The sequence below is a fragment of the Ochotona curzoniae genome, unplaced genomic scaffold, assembly GCF_017591425.1.
Source record: "Ochotona curzoniae isolate NIBS_2020 unplaced genomic scaffold, NIBS_Ocur_1.0 contig_3622, whole genome shotgun sequence".
NCBI lineage: Eukaryota > Metazoa > Chordata > Mammalia > Lagomorpha > Ochotonidae > Ochotona > Ochotona curzoniae.
In genome coordinates, this window is record NW_024465926.1 from 15,781,954 (window position 1) to 15,807,240 (window position 25,287).

The following is a 25,287-nucleotide window of genomic DNA, read 5'->3' on the forward strand; positions in this document are numbered from 1 at the left end:
TCTGCTCCTTGCATTGTAGAATTCTCACATGCACTTCCAATGTCTTCATTTTACCCTGGACCAATCACTTTGATGCTGACTTCTCCACTGAAATCATTCTGCATTTTTTTTCCCTGTTGCCAACTACAACGGCCTTTTACTCCACCTCATCACACATGCCGCATCAGCAACAATTGACCTAAGTGCCCTTCATCTTTCAAATCATAACTTGGCCTCTGGGGCGACACACACTCAGTTCTCTTTCTACCTCTCAGGTCATCACGTTTCAGTTTGCTTTTCTGGTTTATTCTCCTTCATTCCACTCTACATAGTGAAGTGCCTAAGACCAACTGTTAGAGCGCTCTCCTCTTGAAACACTCTAATCCCCAACTTAACCGATTGAGCTCTGAATATTGAGCAGCTATGTTTATCTCCACATTAACAATAGAAAAAATTTCAAACTTAATCCATTCCAAACCAAACTCCTGATTCCTCCAAGTCTCGCCCGCATTCTCCTAAGTCTTCTCAGTAAATGGAGATTTCATCTTACCAGAGTCTCAGGCCACAAGCATGGGTGTTACAATGGACTCCTCATATGCCATCTGCAGGTGTCAAGCAAGCCTTTCATGTTCCTCTTTAGGTATTTCAAATCAGTATGCTCCTTATCCCGTTTTTCCTAGTGTTGTCTCCTAATCAAAGCCACTGGCATTTGTCCTCTGTTTCTGTTTCACCTACCCTGCTGCCAAGCTCTTTCTCTCCCAGAAGCCAGTATAGTTCTTGTGGGATTAATCACACTACACTCAGCATCCTCCAGTGACTTTTTAGCTCTTTTAGTAAATAAGCTAGAGGCCTGAAAATTGCCTGTATAATTCACGTGCCCCTCCCCACCGATCACAACTTCTCTGGCCTGTCCTTTTACCACTTCCTTCACCCTCACTTCATCCAAGCCACATTTTCTTCCACTGTGCATTGAGGCTTCTAGGCACCATGCCTGAGGCTCCTTCTCTTCACCTCTCTTTAACCTGAGAAGTTACCCCAGTTACTCAGGCTGCGACTCAAAATAGCCCCTCCTCAGTAGCATTCTGTTCTTATATCTTTAGTTTTCTCTGAAGGAGTTTTAATCAACTAACGTTTTTGCTTTTCACATACCCTCTTCCTATTATCAGATAACAAGCATAAGACAATAGTGTGCTTAATTTTATTCACTGTTGTGCCTAGAATCATATCTACAATGTGGTGTGCTTTCATAAATATCCATTGGGTGAATAAATGAATGCAATAAGCCTCTATGGTCACAGACACTGTCTACATGCACAGTAAACCATGTATGAATATATTTAACATTCATGCATATTCCATTCCTATTTTTCTACTTATATTTACAGCTTTTGTCCTTTTTTTTTTTTTTTGGTTCATTTGCCTTTTAGAGTGGAGATTTTTTTTTAAATGTTTATTTGAAAGACAAAGCTACACAGAGAAGAGAAAGAGAGATATCTATCCTCTGGTTCATGACCCAACTAGTCCCAAATCTGAGGCTGTGCCAGGCTAAAGTCAGAAGCACAGAACTTCTTCCAGCTGTCCCACAGGAATACAGGGACCTACGCAGTTGGCCCATCTTCTGCTGCTTTCCCAGGCACACAGCAGGAAGCTGGTGAAACAACTGGTAGTTGAACCAGTGTGTCCATATAGGATGCATGCCCCATAGGTGGTGGTTCAACTTGCTGTGCCACAGCAGTGGCCTCTTGAGCAGAGATCTTATAGTAGATTCCATTTCATGCTTTAATTGTTTTGCTTAACATGAAGGCCTAATAACCTTCACACATTATTTTGAACATTTCCTAAATCAGTCTTTGATGAATGGGATGGTTCACATTCAAACAGATGAGTCAGACTTTACTTACCCTTTGGTCATTACCAAATGGGTAGTTTTTTTGTTTTTGTTTCTGTTTTTCATTTTAAATTCACTCTTGTGACTAACAGTGTAATTAGCATTTGTATAACTGGTATTGTAACCCTTCAGAATGGTTAAGCCCACCTGTGCTCCCTCTGGGTTTCCTTGACCAGCCTTTGACTTTGATATGATCATGCTGACTTCACAGTCTCTTCTCCTACTGTTAATGAATTTATTCTTAATAATTTGCCACCTTTTTTTGACAGACATTTAGCCCCATTTCTAAAACTTTGGAGCTACTGGTTGTTTTTTCCCTTCAAAGAGTTTGATTACTTATAATCTGATGGCTATTGAGATACAGGTTTTTTCCTTCTAAAATAAGATGCCTGATATGGAATAATATTGTTTTTTCAGCACAAGTATGACTGCAAAAAAATATAAGCTTTTGTATTGATCTTTTCAGATTTTTTTTTTTCAATTTGAAAGGAAGAGACACAGGAAGAAAGGGAGACACAGACGCCAGACTGAGACCTCCCAAGTGCTGATTTGCTGCCCAAACGTCCAGCCATGCCAAAGCCAGGAGCCAGGAACTCAATCCAGATCTTCCACCTGAGTGGCGAGAACACAACTGCTTGAACCCTGACCTGCTGGCTGTTCCCTGGGATGCCCACTGGCAAGAACCTGGAAGTGGGAGCAGAACCAAATCTTGAACACAGGCACTGCAACACAAAACACAGCTTCTGCGGATCTCAGGTGCTGTGCCAAAGGCCTTCTTTTCTATCTTTATATGACTATGCATTCCTTCCGTGTTCACAATTAACATGTGTGTCCACACTGGGTACATCGCTGAAGACACAGTTTGCATAACAGATGATTTAGAACTTACCTTGTCTACATGTGAATGTGGGTGTTACCAAGTTGTCTTGGGAAGGGCTTAGATTTTGAGAGTGTAGAACAGAATCCAGTAGCAGCTCTAACTCATAGGAATTCAGTGACTGAGGCATAACAGTTATTCAGTCTAAGCTCAGAATCTTTACCTGTGAGAAAAACAGAAAGAACAGTATTTGTTTCATAATGTTGTGTTGGAGGCTGAATGAGAACAGTTGACATGTATGAAGTTCCTGGAAGCTGGAAGTAAGAGTAGTTCTCTATTTCTTCAATCACCTGTAGGTTATAAGTCCCGTTTGTTAACCAGTCCTACTTGTGGTTGCCATCGCTGATGACACAGGGACTCTTTCTTCAGGAAGATTATACAAACCTATACCATTGGACTTGAATGGCCATATGAATACGTTTGGCCAGTGAAATGTGAATAAAGTGATGTGTTACTTCTGAGCAGAAGAAGTTTAGCTCCTCGAGCTCTTTTATGGTCGTGGCCGTGACAATCAGAGCAAGGTTAGTGTATTTGCATGTGTCCAGAGTGAAGGAGACAGAACGCAGAATAGGGGGATGTTACTTATCAAAGTTTAATCTATCCCACCCTCATCTTTACTACCCATTCCCTAGCACCTCCAATGGAAAAAAAGAGTTATCTAGTCTTCCTAGTGAAAGATAACATAAGGAAAATGTTTACTTAGAACCCAATTATGACCAAGGCTCAGAGTGAGTTATTAAAATTATTTATAGATACTCTCTGCCCTCAAAGAGATCACAGTCCATTATCTGGGCATATGTTTTATGAATTATCTCCTCCACTCACACAAGGGAAGAGATTCTGTGACCCAGAAACATAAAGGAGAAGTCACAAAATGTCCTTCTGCCAAAAGGGCGTGGAGAGAAAATCTTCTCATTGCGTCTACATCACATTCTACATATGTCCCAAAGTGACTAGCTCACTGCGGTGTCTGTTATTGTAGAAGGAAAAAAAAGCAATTCCACAAGCTATTTTAGTTTTCCTAATGGAAAAACTAGATGCTGCAGATGAAAGAGTTATTAGAAAAATAAGTCTTAGCTTTTCTATAAAAGCATCCAAAATGTGCCGCACGTCCTGGCTGATCCATCAGCACTGGGAAGGTGTGCATTAAAGGACAGGATCTCTAATCAGAATATGTCTTAAATTTGAAGACTATCTTTTTTTCCCTAGAAAGTTGCCAAAAGGGGAAGAAGAAAAGTCAAGAAAAAAGGATGCGTGAGGTTGAAAGAGCATGGCTCCACCCCATTTCCAGCACCGCCTGTTCCAGTGAATGCAGAGGCTCCGAGGGAGAAGTGACCCAGGGTGCTCACCAGCCTGGTTCCCCACTTGGTTTTCCTGCCCTTCTGCTTTCTCCTCTGTTCTCCAGTTCCACTTTGCATGATGTGCCTTTGACGACAGCCTCTATCTTGCCCTTTTCCTCATTTGTTTTCAATTATTTGAACTTAAAACATGGTGCTGAGCTAGACATAGCATGAACCATTTTGAAATGCAAACAGTAATATTCATGTTTTATGAAACCCTCCTGCGGTATGTTTCCATCTTGCAAGAAGGAATCTCTGTGTTAAATAGCAGCTCTCACTTTCTCCCACATTCTCTCACATTCTATGAGTTTGACTTTGCTTGATGCTTTGAACAAGTGAAATTGTGCAGTAACATTCTTCCTGTGATTAACCTTACTTAGCATTACATCCTCAAAGATCATCCATTTTGTAGTATATTTCATAATTTAACCATTTTTGCTTAAATACTATTCTCTTACGTGAATATATCTCCTTTTTGTTTTTCTCGTCACCCATGGATGCACATTTAGATGGTTTTTACCCATGGTGAGCTTTGGTGTGCTGTGCTGAAATTAATGTAAGAATGCTGTATCTTCTTGAGTTTTTATAGAAACACAGCCCAGCACTGAAAGGGTTTTCTCTTCAATCCTCAGTTGTCATTTGGGTAGGCATCAGGCAGTAAGACCGAAACCAGAGTAAGGTGATGGCTACCTACATGGCAATGCTATTTAAGGGGCTTCAGAAATCAAGAGAAATGATACTTCAATGCATTGCCTAAAATATCAAGAACAAATTCAAAAATCTGAATATAAATTTTAAATAAATAAATAATAATGACATTTTAAACAGCTAAGTTGCAGGTGGATGTAAGAGGAAGAAAATAATACAGCTGATCTGCCCTGTTTAAAATTTGCCACTTTGGGACCGTTGTTAAGGTGCTGTGGGTTAAACTCTCATTTCTGACACCAACATCCAGCTTGAATCTGGCTGCTCCTCTTCCCATCCAGTCTCCTGCTAATATAACTGGGAAAGGGTTGAAGAACATCCAGCTGTGTGGATCCTTAGAACCCATATCAGATACCAAGATGGGGTTGTTGGTTGTTGGCTTTGAACTGGCTGAAACCTGGCTTTTAATGAAAGAACTGATGGATAAAAGATCTTTTTTTCTTTGGTTCTCTTTCTCTGTCACTCCTTCTTTCAGAGAAAAATTTTTAAAGTTTTTCCCTTTGTTCATCATATAATTTTCAACTTTTTGCTTTTAAATATTGTATTTATTTTTAAAATATTACAAATGAATGCTATTTTAGGGTTGTTTTCTATTATATTTTATAAAGAGGTATGATATCTGAAACCAGTGCCTCACTCTCTTCTCCCCAGTTTCAACCATATCACACACATTCTATAGTTGTATGCCTCTTCACTTTATAAGACTGGATCAGCTCAGTCCGAGAAATAGTTCCTCTGTGATTATCTTTCTAAGTCTAAAAGAAGATAGAGTTCCACAGCTTAAGCTCATCATGTTTTGGAGTATCTCTTTTATTCTGAAAATTCATTTTCACATCCCGAGTAGTTAGTTTTACAGGTATCTAGTGGGACAAAACTTTAGATATTATTAGCGAATGTCTTAGAATATATGTTGGGTTTGTTAGTTATACTGATATGCAAATCTGTATTGTGAATGTCTGAGTTAAACAGAGCCTGTAGTATTTTCACATCTACCATGGAACCTTTTTTTTTCAGAGGCGATGCACCTCACCTTAACATGCCAGGATAGCATTCCATGCCACCCATCTAGGGAAATGCTTGAACAATGGTGACAAACAGACCTCAATAAAAGCTCTGGGAGTAGATGCACGCAGATTGCAAAGAGGTAAATTGATAATAGGCAGGCTGACACAACCTGAAAAAATGGTGTCACAACAGAAAGTTGAAAATAGCTCACTTGCCATTCTGGAGAAAGAAAAGTTTATATTGCCTGATTTAACACCCTGTTGTTAGGTAACACACAGCTGCACGATGGCTACCGCAGGAGAAACATGAGTGATTGCTCAGAGTCCTGTCACAGCTACTATACTTTTATTGATATAAAACTACCATTTTGCTAATTTCATTTTAGCTTTCTTCAAATCATCTGTAAGAGTTGAAAAGTTGGTTCAAAGCTGGCTCTACAAGGAGAGAGGGAAGTGCATTGAAAGTGAGAAAATTGGAAGCATGAGGGAAGTTCCCCTTCAGCATATGATGGTGAGATACATTTATCTGCACGAGACAACAGAGGTATTTCTTGTTATTAGATATTGACAAATAAGGCATCTTAACGACATCTCGTTATAAAAAGTAGGCAAAGTTTATTGGTTATTCTCCATATAACAGACCCCATGCTAAGCACTTATGTGAATTATCATTTTTAATACTTATAATAACTCCAGGAGGTAGATACTATAATTACCCCCATTTTCTTCTAGAGGAAATTCAGTTCAGAGAGGTGAAATCATTTACTAAACTCCTCACCTAGTGAGTCTAATGGTGCTTAGCTCTGAAGCTAAGCAATCTGAGTCTCGAGTCAGCTTGGAACCACTAGTCTAGAATCTGCAGGCCCTCGCCTTCCAACTTACCAGCAGGCGCTATGCTGTTCTGCAGCTGGCAGCTGGTTTTGGTGGAAATGCAAAGCACGTTGGGTAGGACCAAGTTACATTGTGCGAATCCAAAGGAATGCGAGAGCAACTGGAAAAAAAAAAATAGGAATAGGATGGTCAGCAGCAACATGATAGCTTCACACTTTTCATGCCAGCATTACATCACACTATTTCAAGACAAAAGAAGGAAAAACACTCCCAGGCCAGACAGGGGTGCCACCGAGGCACTGTTTCCTATACAGACAGAAGACTAAATCAATCTGTACATAATTCCAGAGGAGGGAAGAAGCTTGGAGGAGAACAATTACCAAAACAAGTCTGTGGTAAAAAAAATAAATAAATAAACTCATTCCTCTCCAGTACTGATGTCGTCCTCCACATTCCTCGCGCCTTCCAAGAAGCAGGGACATCTGATGAATCCTGGGCAAAGATCCTTTGACAAAGATGTAAGGGTGCATGAGCCATTAGCTCCTAACCTGCCACAGGGACACAATCATTTCAGTGTCAGTTGAAGACAGAACATCTTGGATGGTGAGTGGGAAAGACAAGCTTCTCTGAGGAGTAGCCCATTTGGCAGATTTTAACAGTAAATTTGAATGTGTTAAGTTTTTGATATCTCATGGTTCATTTGTAACATGTGGTTATATAAACTGTTCTGATAAATGCATGGTAATCATAAAAATCACCAGAGAGCAAAACAATGAAAACTCAGCTAACAGACCCACGCTGCAGTCTGCTGAATGAAATCCCTAAGAGGAGGGACTGAAGTTTTGTTCCCACGAACATACAATATTCACATGATTAGCACATTTACGTGGCAGCTAGCTCCACTCTCACATTTGCAATATGCTTCCTCTCTAAACTGTTTAAATATAAAAATAATGAGACGGAAATGCTAAGAATTGTGGTTTGATCTGTACGTGCTGTATGGATGTGTTTAACTAACACACTGTAACCCACACATATTACCTGATCATCAACACGTATATACTTTATAAAAGAACATTTTAGCAAAATGAAGTTCACAGATATTGTCACTCAAGCATTGGGTACCCTAATACAGTAAGACAATGAGGGTTTGACGATCAAATTGCTGTTGTGCATTTTGGGAACTTTAATTCTTACTAGCCTTATTTTTCATATACACAGATGAATATATACTATTTTTATATGTTGTGATTTTGAAGCAGAGAGAAAGAACAAGGAAGAGAGTAAGAATGAGAACAAGGTTTAAAGTGAGCTCCAACTATGGTTGTCCTCCTCACTGCCTGCTTTACTTGCCAGGATCGGATGGAGCCATAGCTGGGGAACGGGAACTCAGCCCCGATCTCCCACTTGAGTAGCAGGAACTCTGTTACTTGGGGCAAATGTTGTTGCCTCCCAGCAGCTGCATTAGCAGGAAGCTGTGGCCCAGGAACTGGAATCAGCTATTGAACACACATGCTCTTACGTGGGGCATAGGGTTCTCACAGGAACTTTATACCCTAGGCTACATTCCAGAACAGACCCCTTTTATTGTTCATCCAGAAGACAGAGCTTAAAAAAACAAAATCAAAAACCAAAACTCCAGTACCTATATAGAAGTGACGAAAATGCCACTCATGTTGATTAGGGTATTGAATACAAAAATGTATCCATTTGTCTAAAATGTGTGTATTGGTTACAATCATTGTCTCCAAAACAACATTAGTCCATAAGGTATATGATTATTAAAGCAGGTAACCTCAGAAAAGAGTAGCTATTACTATGTTCATGTTATATGCTAAGCATTATATGGCATATAAAGCATATAATTACCAAAATATCTTCTTAGGTTACACACACATAAATCTAATGTATATGTGCTAAGCTGGAAACGGAATTCAGACCATTTTAATTGCAAATTACTCTCGAGATGGTTCTTGTCATTTTAAGTAAGTTCTCTTGATTTAAAAAAAAAAAAACACAACCACCAAATTTCATACTCATTTTGTGAGTTTCTTACAGTATGTTTTGGATTCATACCTTAGTTTATCCATTTACAAATAGTGCATGCACTAACAGACAATACATATTTTGTTATGCATTTGCTGTAATTAATCAAGCAAAAAATGAGTATTATATTTTCTAATAACAGCTTTGTGCCTCCAAAGGAAAACCTTGCAAAAATGTTAATATTTCTATATGGTTGCCTGCATCAAAATGCACAATCCTTAATTCTAATTTCAAGCTTTAATTGCTATAGGCCATAATAATAAAAGATTTTATGTTTTTTTAAAATACACTTTCAGCAAGTTTTCTCTGTAAGAAATGCAATATGGTCTAATGATATATGACACACAGAGAACAGCAGGAGAAAGAGTAGCAAGCATTACAAATGTGTTTAGAGAGAGGCAGATTAAGTTGCTACAAGTTTTAATTTACTGTAACCCAAGAAAATGCACTTAACAATGACAGACTTTAAGAATAAAGCAAACCTTTTGTTGTAGGAAGCCTGTGAAGTGTAATAGGGACTCTTCCATAAAAAAGGACCTCAGGAAAAAATGGGATGTTTGCTGAGCTTCTAGTTTGTGCCTTGTCTGCCCTAGTCTTGCTGGGGTTACAAAGAGAAAAGGCAAGATCTCTCTCCCAAGGAACTTACACTTTGTGTTCATGGCTTTGTAAAGTGCAAATTTTAATAATTTGCTGTTGTGTTCCCAATCTCAGAGCAATAACAATAAACTCTCAGATTAAAATTTATAGAATAAAATAAGCGAAAAAAAAAAACCCACAAAATTATGTAAGAGATATAAATGAGTCACAGGCAACAGAAAGATTTGGCTGGAACAAAATTTCTCACAGTGCTGTATCTGAAGAGGGCTACGGTTGTCCAAAGCGAGGAGCCGGCAATGAGATGTTGATTTATACTAGGTCCCAACACGTTGTCTGAGCTACTGCCACTGGTTTCATCATGCTTCTCATGAGTAGATAACATGAGTTTACTTTCCCATTAGAAGTTAGTAAACATACATTGAGCATCTATATGTCCATGTATTGATCATTTGGTTTTGCTTAATTCTTCCAATGATCCACCACTTTAGGCATTCTTATCATTACAACTCCTCTTCACTATTCATGTTGAAGCTTTGAGAGCCATACCCACATTCATAACTTAGAACGATTCTTTTTAACGATTTCTTTTTTTTTTTTTTGGAAAGTCAGATGTACAAAGAGGAGGGGAGACAGAGAGGATGATCTTTCAACTGTTGATTCAATCCCCAAGTGGCTGCAACAGCCAGAGCTGAGCTGATCCAAAGCTAGGAGCCTCTTCTGGGTCTCCCACACGGGTGCAGGATCCCAAGGCTTTAGGCCGTCCGTCCTCCACTGCCTTCCCAGGCCACAGGCAGGGAGCTGGATGGGAAGCAGGCCTGCTGGTTTTAGAACCAGTGCCTATATGGGGTTCCAGTGCATGTGAGGTGAGGACTGAAGGCACTAGGCTACCGTGCTGGGCCCAATTCAGCACTATTTTAACATCCTAGCCCTCCAAACAATCTAGTCTCACAAAAGCATGATCAAGTTCTATACAACTTCATGAAGCACCGGTCAGAATAGAAATGAACAGAAAGGGGCCTTACATCATTGCTCAATGGACCATGTTTTCCACATTCGATGTTCCACTTCTCCAGGTTGATTCCTCAGCTTCGATGTTAGTGGGGCCTCCTGATGTTGTGTGATATTACAGCCTAGGCAGTTTCTCTCTACCTTGTCGTCAACCCCCAAGATTTCATCCTCCAACCATTCAAGATACTGAGTCAGTTCAAATACACACGCACACTGCACTGGAGCTACGATCTTAAGAAGGAACATTGAGCATCTTTCTCTACTTGATACTTTAGTAACGACCTGCACCCATTCTACATATTATTTATTTCTTTAAAGCTACACAGAGAATTAGGAATCCCCTTAAGAGCAACTCTAGTGAGTGATTGTCGTGATTACTCTGCAAGCGTGTGGGACAACAGGCTTCCGTTTTCTCTCCATTACATCCACTTAACACTAAAACAGCTGAAGTTGGAGAACACAACCGGTGGTCACACCAATCATCATCCCTCTTTCTGAGTCTCAGACAACACTGATTCTTGGGCTTGCAAAACTAGAACGATCACATAGTGGAATTCGCCATGTTTCTCTAGGATAAGTTACCTTGAAAAATCCCTTGAAGCCCCCCCGGCTGGCATTTCCCTCCCCACTGCAGTCCACCACGTCAGTTCATTCCACCTGCCTGGGACAAAGGCACAGCAGGGACAGAACGGAGGTAATAAGATCCCAAAATATAAGATGCACATGAATTCAGAAAAAAATTGTTTTTGGTGCAGAAGGTACAATCTGAAGGAGTTTGATAGAAGAAATTCAGAATTGAGAGAAATGAGTTTTGTATCATGGTTTTGTAGCCATGGTAGGTTCTGGAAGCTGGTTGGAGACTCGCATGCGATAAGATTTTTTCATATTTATTTTCACGGAGGCTTCTATGTTGTCTGAATCAGCTGTCCATCTTGCAAAATTAAATCTCTTGGGGAAGAGACTGTTTCTATCAGAAAGGCATAGAACCAATGGCCTTCAGATGAATGTTAAGTTTGACTGTTTCTGATATGCTGGTTTGTGTCTCTGAATCTTCTCACTATCTGTTGATCTTCCAAATTGCTTTTAAAGTTCTTCATTGCACCTTGTCTGAGTCCTTCTAGATTTCTCTTGGTGAGATGATATATACGCATCACAGGCCTCAGCTGTTCCATTCTCACACATCTGTGAGTGATCGCTTCCTAAAACGCATGCTGTGGCCTCAACGCAAAAGGAGTTTATCTCAAAAAGGCTCAAATGAATGAATCTGTGACCCATAATTGCAACCTGTGCACTCAGCAATGTGCCGCATATCCATAAGAAATTTTAAAATTTCAGGAAGAGTATCATAATCCTAGGACTATTATTAGATCTTGCCCCTCTCTTCTGTCCTCTTCTCATCCATTCCCCTGACGTGGGGGTTAATCCCACAGCAGTCTGCTTGTTAATATCTGACTGGCCAAGATCAAATGGCTTCATGTCCCAGAATGCCTCAGTTCCCTGCAACTGGGAGATGGGATGGCTGACATCAACCACTCAGGATTGCCAAGTGAAACGACGCAGGGCATGCACAACGTCTCGCAAAGAGAACCTGTGCCCCGGCCCCCTCCCATACTACCTACCCTGAAATCCACCACTGCTAAGGTAATCGGGGGTCGGGGGCGGGAGTCCTAGTAATTCTAACAGTAATAGGAAGATCCTTACTTCATGGCACACAGTATTCTATGGTTTTACTGTGCTCATTAAAGTTTATACTCAGAAAAGCTCATTGTGGTCCTCTAAGTTCCTCTCGCGCTAAAAGCAGCATCCGCTGCTGAAAGGCTGCGATGCCAGTTAAGTGGGACACAGTCTGAGCTCCCCTGCTGTAAGCCAATCAAAGTCCCCTGTTCTCAAAAGCACAGCATACTCAGCAGAGACCTCTCTTGGCGGAAATCCTTCCTCAGACTGAGCAGCCTTCTCTCTCCCTCAAGTTTCCACCCATTAATCCCCGTTTTGTACCCCCTGGGGCGCAGCAAAATGAATCTAATCACTCTTCTTTGTGACAGCCCTTTAGATATCTGAACAAAGTGATCCCGTGTCCCCAGAGCCTTCTCCTCTCCCAACTCTGCAGCCTCAAATCATTTCTCATGTGACTCACATTCGGAGACCTCCTGTGTCCTGAATGTGGATGTGACACCAGAGCCGAAGACGTTGACACGCACTTGACAGCATACAGAGGGGAGATGGCCACCCAGATCCTCATCATGGGTCTATCGATGCAGGCAAAGGGGCTGTAAATTTCTTTTGGCTGAAAATGATCAAGTAGGGCCCGACATGATAACCTAGCAGCTAAAGTCCTCATGTTGCACTGGCCAGGATCTCATATGGGCTTCAGTTCTAATCCTGACAGCCCTGCTTCCTATCCAGCTCCCTGCTTGTAGTCTGGGAAAGCAGTCGAGGACGGCCCAAAGCCTTGGCACCTGCACCCATGTGGGAGACCCAGAAGAGGCTCCTGGCTCCTGGCTTCAGCTCAGCTCTGACAGCCAGTGTGGCTTCTTGGGGAGTGAACCAGTGGATGGAAGATCTTCCTCTCTTTCCTCTTCTCTTTACATCTGACTTTCTAATAAAAAAAATCGTTAAAAAAAACAAAAGAAAATGATCAAGTAAATGATTAGTAAAATACCCATTGCTGTGAAGTGGGTATATATATTTGTGGAGTTTTTTTATCCCACCTTCTCTTTGTTCTGCAAGAAAAAAGTCTGGCATTAGTTTATAATTTGCAAGTATATAGGGTATTTAAATGATTCTACATGTCACTGCTTAGATTGCTGACTGACCTTCATAAGCAATAAGGAATTGGGGGCAATTATTCCTTTTTTTATCCTATGTTCATTGATATAATTCATTCTTTTGAGTTCTGGAACCGATACTGGAGATACAGTGATGTATAAAATATGGTCCCAAATAAATAAGAGCCATGGGAGAAAAAAAAATTTGAGGATGGATCAATTATTGTATCCGAATTAGGCACCAGAAGGATACCGAGCTGCACTGGTGATGGGAGGAAGCTAGAGGAGCGAGAAGTGTTGGGAAAAGATTTTTAAAGATTCAGAAAAATGAGCATGAAATCTGTGAAAAAAAATGGAAACCCGGAGCATATAGGAGAAAGCTTATTTTAAGCCGAGAGGATCGTGTGCAAACACAGCGGCGCTCCAAGAACACAGGCCTTACCAGCAGATTCCCATGGCGGCGAAGACAGGCCTAACCAGCAGATTCCCGTGGCGGTACTCCATGAACACAGGCCTAACCAGCAGATTCCCGTGGCGGCGAAGACAGGCCTAACCAGTGGATTCCCGTGGCGGTACTCCAAGAACACAGGCCTTACCAGCAGATTCCCGTGGCGGTACTCCATGAACACAGGCCTTACCAGCAGATTCCCATGGCGGCGAAGACAGGCCTAACCAGTGGATTCCCGTGGCGGTACTCCGTGAACACAGGCCTAACCAGCAGATTCCCGTGGCGGTGAAGACAGGCCTAACCAGTGGATTCCCGTGGCGGTACTCCGTGAACACAGGCCTAACCAGCAGATTCCCGTGGTGGCGAAGACAGGCCTAACCAGCAGATTCCCGTGGTGGTGAAGACAGGCCTAACCAGCAGATTCCCGTGGCGGCGAAGACAGGCCTAACCAGTGGATTCCCGTGGCGGTACTCCGTGAACACAGGCCTAACCAGCAGATTCCCGTGGCGGCGAAGACAGGTCTAACCAGCAGATTCCCGTGGCGGTACTCCGTGAACACAGGCCTAACCAGTGGATTATTGTGGCAGTGAAGACAGGCCTTACCAGCAGATTCCCGTGGCGTTGCTCCATGAAGATAGACCTAACCAGCAGATTCCGGTGGCGTTGAAGACAGGCCTAACCAGCGGATTCCCGTGGTGGCACTCAATGTTAGGAACAGATGCATGACTAGATGCTGAATAATTGCTTTCCTGAAAGTTACAATCTCGTCAGCGTGGATGTTTGTCGGTTTGTATTTGAGAAATAGCAGGACCTGAGGGAAAATGTATGCATACCTAAGGGCTAGGCCATGTGAACAGAAACAGCTTCTCACAGAGCACTCAGTTTCCTCATCAGCAAAATGGGTGTCGTGATAGGTTACAGTTGGAGACCAGAGGGCACAACCTTATATCCACTGACCATGACATGCTATTAAAGACTGACATGGAATAAATAAAACATCTATGCATTTTAGAAGTCACATGGCTAAGCAACAATAAAATCCAAGAGGCTTAACCTGGAGAAATCCTGACTGGGTGTCGGGCCTTAGGGTGACTGGGGATAAGAAATCAGGGTTGGAGGAGAGAGACTGATGTTTTTACCTTCCTGATTCAGACTTAAAATCACACCTACTTTTAAACGATAATCTGGGTAAATTTCTCAATTTTTTTTTTCTGCATGAATCTTTTGTAAATGTGCAAACTTTTAGCTTAAAAATAGTCACACTTCATTTTATACATCTGCCCCATCAAATAGTTTTATATGATGATTGGTTATTTTGTAGTACATCTTCAATGTTTGCTTCTGTGACTCATTCGACTTAAAGAAATTAAACTGTCTGGCTGCACTTCCTCCCTTCCATTGATACAAGCAGAGCTATGGGAGCAGAATGCTTTAGACTGTAAAAACACATGGTGCTTCTCCTTTTTTTGGTAAATACTTCTTAGTCAATCAAGGATTGCTTGTCCTAAAGACTAAGCGGTGACTGTGTGTCACACAGGAGAGAACTAATAATGCAATTTAGATAGATTAATGGATGCTGCTCTTGCTGTATTTTTGCTTCATATTCTGTATTAAAACCTTTCAGAAGCTAATGTCACATACATGATTTTCCCCTTTTCTTTTTCTGTCTTTAATCTTCCAGAATTCCTTCTTCCAACATCTTCTCTGGCAATGATGGTTATCAGACACTTATTCAATGCCTACTACCGGCCCATATGCTTAAGGTACAGCAGAGAGATATCAGTCATTTTTAGCTCCGGGTGTCTCTTGCAGAGCTAGAGGGACAAGATCAATAGCATAGGAGATGATATACTGAGGTAAGGTGAAATTATGGGAGCAAGGTGCCGCAGTGTGGTATCAAGTGTTAAACGCCCCCATTGTTATCCCACCACCCTGTACTCAGTGCTGGTTCTAGCACTGTTTTGCTTTCTATCCAGCTTCTTGCTAATGTTCCGGGGAAGCCAGCACACAATGGCCAAGTGCCTGGATTTCTACCAAGTATGTGAAGACTAGAAAGGAGTTCGTGACTCCTGGCTTCAGCTTGACACACACCTGGTTGTTAAATCTTTTTGGCATGCTGTGTGAACATAAAGATAAAGAACTGATCTCTCTCTCTCGATCTCTCTCTCTTTCTCATTCAATAAATAAATCTTACCCAAAAATTGTGGGAACCAGCATTGTGATTAAGTCATCACGTGAGACACCCACATCCCATTCCAGACCGCTGGAGTACAGTCCTGGCTGTTTTCCTTCTGGTCTTGCTTCCTGCTAATGCACTTGGGAAGGGGCAGATAAAGGCCCAAATCGTCACATACCTGCCATTCCTGTGGGAAACCAGGGGAGATTGGGACTCCTGGCTTTGACCTGTTTCAGTCCCTGCCCCCATATGAGTATTTCTTCAGAGACCCAGAGGATGAAAGCAATGTTCTCACTTAGTCTCTGTCTTACTCTCTCGCTTTCTCTCTCTTTTCCTCTCTCCTTTTCTTGCTGTCACTCTACCTTTCAAATGAATAAATAATCATTAAAAGTTATATACAAGATTATCTGTGGAAAGGGAAAAGGTTACAAGATATTTTCCTGAAATACATGCCACCTTAGCTTAGTTTGAAAAGATGGAGAATGCTGAAGAGCAGGAGGAGAAAGGGGATTGGAGACAGAGCAGTCACGATTTACCAGGCTCTCAGCATTGCCTTTCTAACTTACCGTCATTCTCAGAAGCAAATCCGAATGCTATGACCATTTTACAGGTGCAAAAACGATGGCTCACAAGGAAGATGAAGACTCCTCAAAAACAAGGGGCAGAGTCATCAGCTCCACTTCACAGGGCAGCTCAACTTGCAAGTCCATGGAATTCTTCTGTTCTTACCCCTGTCAAGAAAAGAAACAGATGGTGCAAGTCTTGCAGTGAGGACGTTACGTAGGAAAGGGGAGCAAGTGACCATGTTTGCGTGCTGCGAATCGCAGCGAGGCCTTGACAGATGGTCCCGAGCGGCACCGTGAGGGGACCTTACTTCTACAGGGAACTCCTGGGTGACCCGGACAGCTCTGTCGTTACCACTGCCCCACATCCTACTTCAACAGTGTCTCAGGACAAGACTCAGACTGACACAGGATCAATACAAATGTGTCCTTCAGGCAAAGTGCTGAGAAATTGCCCCTGGAGTGGTCATAAGCAGTGACCATGGGCTTTTAGAGGAAAATGGGCATATGGAAGTCTTTGGGGGAAGATTCCTCACTTTTTACAAGAAGTGGTTGAAACAGCTCCAGAACCCCAACACCTGACTTCGATATGATTACTCTCTTGTATTTAACTTAACTCCGGGTGACACTGTCTCCCTACCTCAGGAGGATATCAGAGGGCACAAAAAGGTAGAGCACCCAGTACACAAAGGTGCTTGTTTCCCAAGCTGCAGGTTCGGACACCTTATCCCCCACACGCAAACGCCTACTACTGCTGTAGTTTCTCCACATGAGAAGGACCCCTGACATCACTCTCTCATTTCTTGCAGCCAACCCTGCAAGAAGTCCTGAATCCATTTCCCAAATAGACCCAGGACTTCCCCCTTCTTTTCTGTGACTTCTAAGCTGAAGCTGCAGCCCCTGTCTCATGGTTAGGTACCGCAATCTTTTCATAACATTCTGGTTCATTCTTTCTTTAAGATTTATTTTTTAGTTGTATTGCAAAGTCAGACATACTGAGAGGAGGAGAGACAGAGAGGAAGATCATCTGTCCATTGATTCATTCCCCAAGCAGCTACAACGGCTGAAGTTGAACCAATCCAAAGCCAGGAGCCCAGAGCCTCTTCTGGGTCACCCACACGGGTGTAGGGTCTCAAGGCTTTTGGCTGTCCTCTCCTGCTTTCCCAGGTCACAAGCAGGGAGCTGTATGGGAAGCATGTCCTCCGAGATTAGAACTGGAGCTCCTATGAGAGCCCGACAGGTGCAAGGTGAGGAGTTTAGCCACTAGGCTACCTTGCTGGGCCCACCAGTCTCAATAAAACCAGATCATTCCCATTGAAAACAACAATAAAGTGATGGCAATTTAAAAAAGCCAATAACTGTCCATTGCATTTGAGGTACAGTTTAGGATTCTTGCTTTATTCTATAAAAATTTTTAGCTTGCTTATCTCTTTATACTTCTGCAAAGCTCATTAAATGTCATCCCTGTGGAATTTTTCTTAAGATTCTCAAATTGTCCAATCACATTGTGCCTCACAGCCCTAACACATTCTAATTCTTGAGTGTGAAGGGTTCTATTCCTCCATTTATCCCAACCATGGCTTCTGTGTATGTCATTCTGAACGTCAAAATAACCTCTTTAGAAGAGATCTAAAAATCCTGCCTTTATCACCTCCTCCCTGTAAACTGGCTTCCCAGTGACATCCCATTGCAAACTGTGAGCAAAAAGATGACTTTTCTCTATTGATTAACTAGTTAGCTGTTTGACTCTGAGTAACATGCTCAATTCTCTGAAATTTTCCACCCTCACTCATAAAATGGGCAATTATAACACACTGTAGAGTGGTCATAAGGATGTGAATGAAAGCACTTAACAGGCATTCTATGAAGAGCTATTAAAAATGTTATTCTTTGAGTCTACCTATAGCCCAGACAATAGTCTGTACAAAGGAGAATCAATCATGGATTAAGACCCAGAACTAGGGTGACTGTCAGGCACAATAGAATGATTTCTCTGAAACATTGTTTACGAAAAGAAAGCTCTTGAGGCACTTGTGTATAAAAATACACTTGGTTTTGAACTACCTTGAGTTTGAAGGAAACATCTCAATTAGCTTTTAGTTACCAAAGGGCCAAGCAAACAGTGAGCGTGAAGCAACTAGACAAAGCTCTGAGGTTCCCAGTTAGTTCTGGGCAAGATCAACTATTTTAAGCTGAATAATTTGAAGACAAAAACACTGAGCTCTTCTTACTGGGTGAGAATGGTTTCTGCCTGCACTTTTGCAATGCTGAGAGTTAATGGCTGCGGACACTGGAACACAGAGCTTTATCTTTTTAAAATCGGTTTATTTTCATGATACAGTTCCATAGGCTCTGGGACACACAGCTTTCTAAACGCCTGTTCTACAAAGTGTAGCCCACTTGCAGAGCAGGCCAGGGCGTCTTGAACGCACTACCACTGGCTCCCTGAGAGCGCAAGTACATTGAAATGTGTCTATTCACAAACTTCACAAAATGTAAATCTGTGTACATATGAACAGTGAGGTAGCCTTCTGCGAGGTATTTTAATCAGCCAGTCTCAGCGCAGACAGCACACAAACTGGAGAAACAAATCAGAAGCTGAGTTATCATTGTGAATATCTGTACATCCCATTTTAAGGAATGTGTGTTTCAGAAAAGTTGTTGATATGACATTTTAAAAATTGTATTTTATTTTTATAAGCACTACAGAGGTAATTATTTTAAGTAATTTCCCAATGAAATCTTTAGTAAGTCAAAAGATGGTATTTGTAATGTGAATAATTGGCACCATTAAATCCACTTTGCAAATAAAGGACATTTGCACCATTTTAAGATGCAGGCACATGATCTATCCGTTCTTGGTTCAGGGTTCATTCATTCAGTGAACATTATTCATGAATTTACTATTCATGTATTCACTCCTCAAATATTGACGGAGTGGCTACCATATGCCTGGCACGGTGCTAGATGTTCACGATACCGCAGTGAACGGGAGAGATTAGGCAATTTTCCCTCCTGGAGCTTGTGTCCTAGTGGTATAAAATGATCAACTAACGTAAGTAAATAAAAACACTACACAGAATCTTAGCAGATACGAACAAGAAAAACTATTCAAAGGCGACAGAACGTGACTGTCTGAGGGGACTGGGATGTTGAGTTAGTGCTTCTGCTGAGGGGAGAGCTGGGGAAAGCCAAGCCAGGCAGAAAGCATAGGGGCAGGGCGAAGCGTTAGAGGGAACAGCAAGAGCAAGGACCGGACCGCACCGCTGGCTGACCTGCTGGACCGCACCGCTGGCTGACCAGCAAAGCAGCCCGTGAGCAAAGCCGACTGGAAGCCAGGCGTGCAAGGAGGAGCTCTTTGCCTTCTCTAGAATGTCAGTCCTGGAAGGATTCCCTCCCCTTCTCCCCCGACTCTGCCAGCTCCCTTAGTGTCAGCTCTCATCTGCAACTGAAAGAACTGAGGCTCAGATAAAGGGCCGTGTGAGTACTCATCCCATTTGTGCTAAGTGTAGGATCTACACCCAAGCCACAAGGCTGGCACTTCCAATCTGGTGTAACTCCAAATAAGTCTGACAGTGTCTTTACATTTTGAGGTGCCGTAACATTCTCAGCCAGATATTTTATTACCATTCCCGTTCATATATGTGTTCTAATTGTAACCCCGCTCCTTTCTCGCTCAGGTCATTTAAGGTAGGCTAATCATCAGATTTCACAATTAATAAGAGAATCAATCACTTTTTCCTTTTAAGGCTATGACCCCAGTGCAGTACCTGCTACTGTTGGTTTTTGGCACATTGAACCTTCTTAACAGTCTAAGTCCAGATAATAACTCCCATTTCACAGACCTCGACCTTGGAGAAAAAAATCTTTGCCAGCAAGTGGCAGAGTCAGCATCAGACTAAATCCAACTCATGAGTCAACTGCCCACTTTTTTCTACAGACTCAAGGGTAGGATTCTCCAGGAAGCATCTGACTTAGAAACGGGATTCTCATTGCTTCTTGCTCAGTACTCTGCCTCTGCCTGGGGAGGTACAATTGGAGACCATTGCCCTGTTGAGGAAGCCCTGCTTGGATCTGGCCTCACTCTTCACACCATTTGGAAGGGCATCTGCAGAACAGGAAGCTTTGAGGAGCCTGGGGAGCATGGAGCCTTCTCAGTGGAAACTAGAATTCCTCAGCAGGACCTGGTGATTTTCTGAGTATCGCGAGGGACGCATCAAAGAGATGACAGCCTCCTACTTTGATGAGGGAACCAACAGGAAATGATCAGCATCATGCTGGCAAGGACAAAGACAAGCAAAGTCCTGTTTGAGCCTTGGCTCTGTCCGCACTGGGGCTGGCAGGAAGCACCAGGGACTGTTTAATCTGGCTCCAGAGCAGCCAGGAACCCCCCACGCGCATACTCCTAAAGCACAAACCTAAAGAAAGATGAGGAAACTTAAGATAAACACCCAAACTTTTGGCTGCCTGTCTAAAAGGAATTTTCAATTTAGGCTGTCAGTAGGTTCTTCTTTTTCCCCCCTATTCTTTCCTTTTCTTTTTAAAATCTAAACTGTAACCACATAATACCCCACCCAAGTTCTTAATATGTATTACCAAGACAGATCCTAACATAGTCATAAAAACTCCTCTGAAATGTGCACTTTGTACTGTGTCTATGTGTAGGTGTGTTTAAAATGTCACGAACTGGAATGCCTAACTCTAGTTCCCAGGAATTAATCACTTAGAAGAGTGAAAGGGGGAATTAGTTTGCTTTAACACTTATAAGTCTCTCCAAAGCACTTGCCAAAATAGAACTTGGGGAATAGAAGTATAGTTAATCTTTCGATGAGAACTAAAATTCTGTTTTTACTTTTTTGCCCTCCCTAAAGGTGCCTTACAGAAAGTTTCCCCTTGGGGCCCAGCTGCAGGTCACAGATACAAAGGGTGAAAAATATCTTTTCTCCTAAAATTCGGTGCTAGTGATTCGTAGACCTGTGCAACCATCCACACTATCAGTTCTACACATTTTCATCACCAAGTTAGATGCCTCTTACCCCGTCTCCACTCGATTCTAGTTCAAACTTCATCCTGGTGCAATCAGGTAACCACCTTCTGTCTCTATGAACTTGTTTTTTCAAGATGTTTCCTAGAAATGCAGTAAAACAACAAGTATTTTCATATTCAGCTCTTAGCTTTTTTCTTTTTTTTAAGATTTAACTTATTTTTACTGGAAAGACAGATAAACCTTACAGAAAGAAGGAGAGACAGAGAGATCTTTTAACCATTGGTTCACTCCCCAAGTGGCCACAATGCCTGGAACTGAGCCACAGCCAGGAGCCAGGAGGTGCCTCTGGGTCTCCCACATGGGTGCAGATTCCTGAGGCTTTGAGCTGTCCAGCCACAAGCCACAAGGAAAGAATTGGATTGGAGGTAGAACAGCCGGGATAGAAACCATTGCAGATATGGGATCCTGGCACCTGCAAGGTAAGGATTTAGTCATTTAGCCATTGTGCCTGGCCCCTAGTATAGGTTTTTAAACATCAATCGTGATGCAATAGCCTTGGAATTCCTTTCCTATTGATTGCTGAATATTATGCCACTCTATGAACGCACCGGGTTTTGCCTGTCCATTCACCAGCTGATGGGCACATGGGTCCTTTCCAGGCTTTAGTCCCTGAGAATCATGCTGCTTTGATCATTCAGATTCACGGCTCCCTGTGGCTGTACACTCACCAGTCTCCTGAGTGGACTCCTAGGCACAGAGTTGCTACATTGTGCGAAGGGATCCTGAACGCTAGAATACAGGTGGTGCCGTCTGCCTCAAGCAACTTTTAACTTGCTTTTAAAAATCTGCTTGGCCTTCTTTCTGAACAGAAAGCAGAGGGGGTAAATACCAGCCAATGCCACAAATGCCCAGCTCCCTCCTTGGATGTGCACCCTAAACGTTGTTTAGTTTTTGCTCAAGATTAGAGGGATTTCCTAACCGGTACACCTCCTGGGAATCCTCATATTCTGAAACTGACCTTGTCTTTAATCTCCCTTTACGCTTATGAGGACAAGAAAATTCAAACCTGTAGCCAGTCCGAGAAGAAAATCTGTGTCTTCGTGGTGCAGTGGACCCCTCCCATCCTCTCCAGTGTGACCTCACTGCAGCGCCTAAATGGCTAGCTCAGAGCACCCCATTGCCATGCTTGTGCCCTTTTACGGCTGGGCTTGGGAAATGCTCAAAGGTTAGGGCTCAGAGAAAACTCAGTAGTCAACAGACCCAGAGGAAAGCAAGGAGCAGTTGTGGAAACGGCCCAGCGTGAGGGCTCTACAGGAGGAGCCAGAGGTACCACTGCCCCATGCTCCGCAGGGAAACCCAGGAGCAGTGGAGTGGGCCTTGTCCCAAGCGCCTGTGAGAGACTTGGGGATGCCAGGGGACCCAAGGGGCTGTCACCTGCTAGGTGGCACCACAGTAGTGCCAGAGTGAAGAAACCTTAGAACCCTTCTTCCCCAGAGGAGAAATGGCCAAGTTCAAGGCCACGTCCACACGGTGTGAACTCGCAGGAAGCCGTGGACTCCCAGGCTGACAGCCCGAAGTCGCAAGGCGGGGCTGGACCACCCTCTCTGGAGAGGCCCGGGTGCACAGGAGCTTGGCTTTCCCATCCCTGCTCAGCCTCTTTTCCATGAACCCCCCGGGCCCCTCACTGTTCAAGCCCTTTCCGCCGGCTGCGCTCCAGGCCGCTTTTCCTCGCTCCCATCCTTCCCTTTCGCTGGTGCCTCACTCTGCCTCCTCCATTTCCAGCCTCGTCCCCATCCCTGGCCGCAGTTCCTTCGCCTTCTCTTTCCGTCCCCTTACCTCCAAGAAACTTCTCCTGACCAGGGTTAGCCCCGCAGCACGGGTGTTCCCCACAGGGGCTGCGGGTCCTGACACGGCTCCCCGCACCGAGCGCCCCCGTTCCGCCCCTGGCGAGACTCCGAAGCCCCAGGCCCCCCGCACTCCTTTCGCTCGGAGACTTGGCGGGGAGTAGGGCAGGGCAGGAAGCTGGCGGGGGTGTGGGGGGCTCCCTACTCGGTGACGGGTTCCTTGGAAAGCACTGAAGCGGAGGGATGCGGGTCTCGCACCCCGCAGGCCCTGGCTCCCGCAGAACCGCACACTCCACAGCGGGGTGGTGGGTCTGCGGGGGGCTGGGGGAGGCAACAAGTGACGGGACCTGCGGGGTGGCCTGTCCCTGCCTGGGTGCCCGGCCCACGCACCGCTGCGGAGGGGCCTGGCGAGGCGGGCGCAGGCGAGGCGCTCTCCGCGTCCCGCTCCGGGGCGAGGGGGGCGAGGCAAACTGCGAGAGCGCAGGGATCTAGGGCGCAGGGAGCGGGCTTCCTCAAGTCCAATGCCGCCGTCGCCCGCTCCCGCTGCGCCCGCACGATTTCAGGGGCTTGGTGGGGTGTGTGTGTGTGTCTATGGGGGGGCTGCGTGGGGAGACACGGCTGAAGCCGCCCACGCAGAGGGGCTGCGGGACGAAGGGTGGTCGGGTGCGGAAGAAGAGAACGCGCTCCCTTAATTCCCCTCCACGGCCTCTCCCACTCCCCTTAACCCGCGCGTGGCCGGCCCGAGCGGGCCAAGGCCCCGGGCCTCCCCAGCTGAAGCGGATTTGGGAGACGAGGGCCATGGGGGGAACCTCCCTCCTCACAAGCCCTTCCCGTCTTTCTCCCCCGAACTCCCCTCCACACACGCACACACACACACACACGCACACACACTCCGCCCTCCGTGATTGGCCGCGCGTCCCCGGAGCCCAAGTTGAGCGGCTCCAGACTCGGCGGGAGCCCCCAGGGGAGCCGGAGCGCCGCGCCCCGGGGCCGGGAGCGCACGGCTGCGGGGCCGGAGGAGGGCAGATCGGCGGGCGCCGGGGGAAGGGGGCGCGGAGCGGGGCGGCCCCCGCGGCGGCGGCGGTGACGGCGACGAGGCCCAGCTCGGCGCGACGCGCGGCCCCGGCTGCTCTCCGCCCCCCACCCCTCCTTCCCTCCTCCCCCCGCCGCCCGCCACCTCGCCGCCGCCCGGCTTCTCATTCCTGCCACTAGCGCGCTCGGCGCCTCGTCGCGCGGCCGCCGCCGGCTGAGGGGGAGCGTGGCGGGCTGAGGAGCGGGTGACGCGGGGGCCGCTCGCCGCCGCAGCCGCCGACTCGTGAATGGGACCCGGACTGGGGTCGGGGCCCACACACCGGTGCGCGCTCGCCCTGCGCCGGGGACCGACGGCGCGGAGCCCGCGTCCAGCCGCCAGGGCCCTCCCAGGTGAGGCGCGCCGCGCGCGGGTCCCTGCGAGCCCGAGTCGGGCTGCTTGGAGTAGGGGGAAAGCTTTGCTCTGGAGGGGGAAAAAAAAATAAAAATGTTTTTTTGTGGGGGGGAGGGTCGGCAGGGGGGGGGGGGCGTCCGGTGTCTGACTTGAAAGGGCTTCAGTAGTGAGAAAGCCAAAAGGGTTCGGGGGTGAGGAGACGGAAGGGACAATTTTTGCCCGAAAAGAAGAAAGCAGGAAGGGAGTCGGGAGGCAGCGGTGGGCGCAGGGGCGCCAGATGTGCGCCCCACCTCCCGGGCCTCCTCTGGGTTTGCGCCGAGGCCGCGGCACGGGGGTTGGCACCCGTTTGGGGGGCTCCAGGCTGAGTCCGGGACGCGTCGCCGGCCCCGGTCCTGTCTCTGGGGGAAAGTGGTTCTCCGTGCCGTGCCCTCCCGTCAGCGCTGGGTCTGTTCCCCCCAAGCCCGTGCTGTGTGTGTTGTGTGTGTGTTGGGGGGAACCTTACCGGGGTCCCGCTGAAGCCCACCGAGCGCCCCGGTCCCGCGGGGCGAGACTGCCGAAGAAAGCTCCAGAAATAGGAAGGAACGGAGCCCGGGGGGCGGCGGCTGTCGGCACTTGGGTCGGAGGGGCTGCGGGTCCGCCGACTGCGGCTGCGGAGCGGCCGACGGTGCACCCGGTAGCGTGCGGTGCTCGCCGCGGCCCCGCTTGGGGGTTTGGCCAAGCCCGCCCGGGCCAGCGGGAACTTTGCGAACCCAGCCGCCCCCCGAAACCTGCGCCCGCTCCCGGGGCGCGCCGAGCGTCTCCAGCGC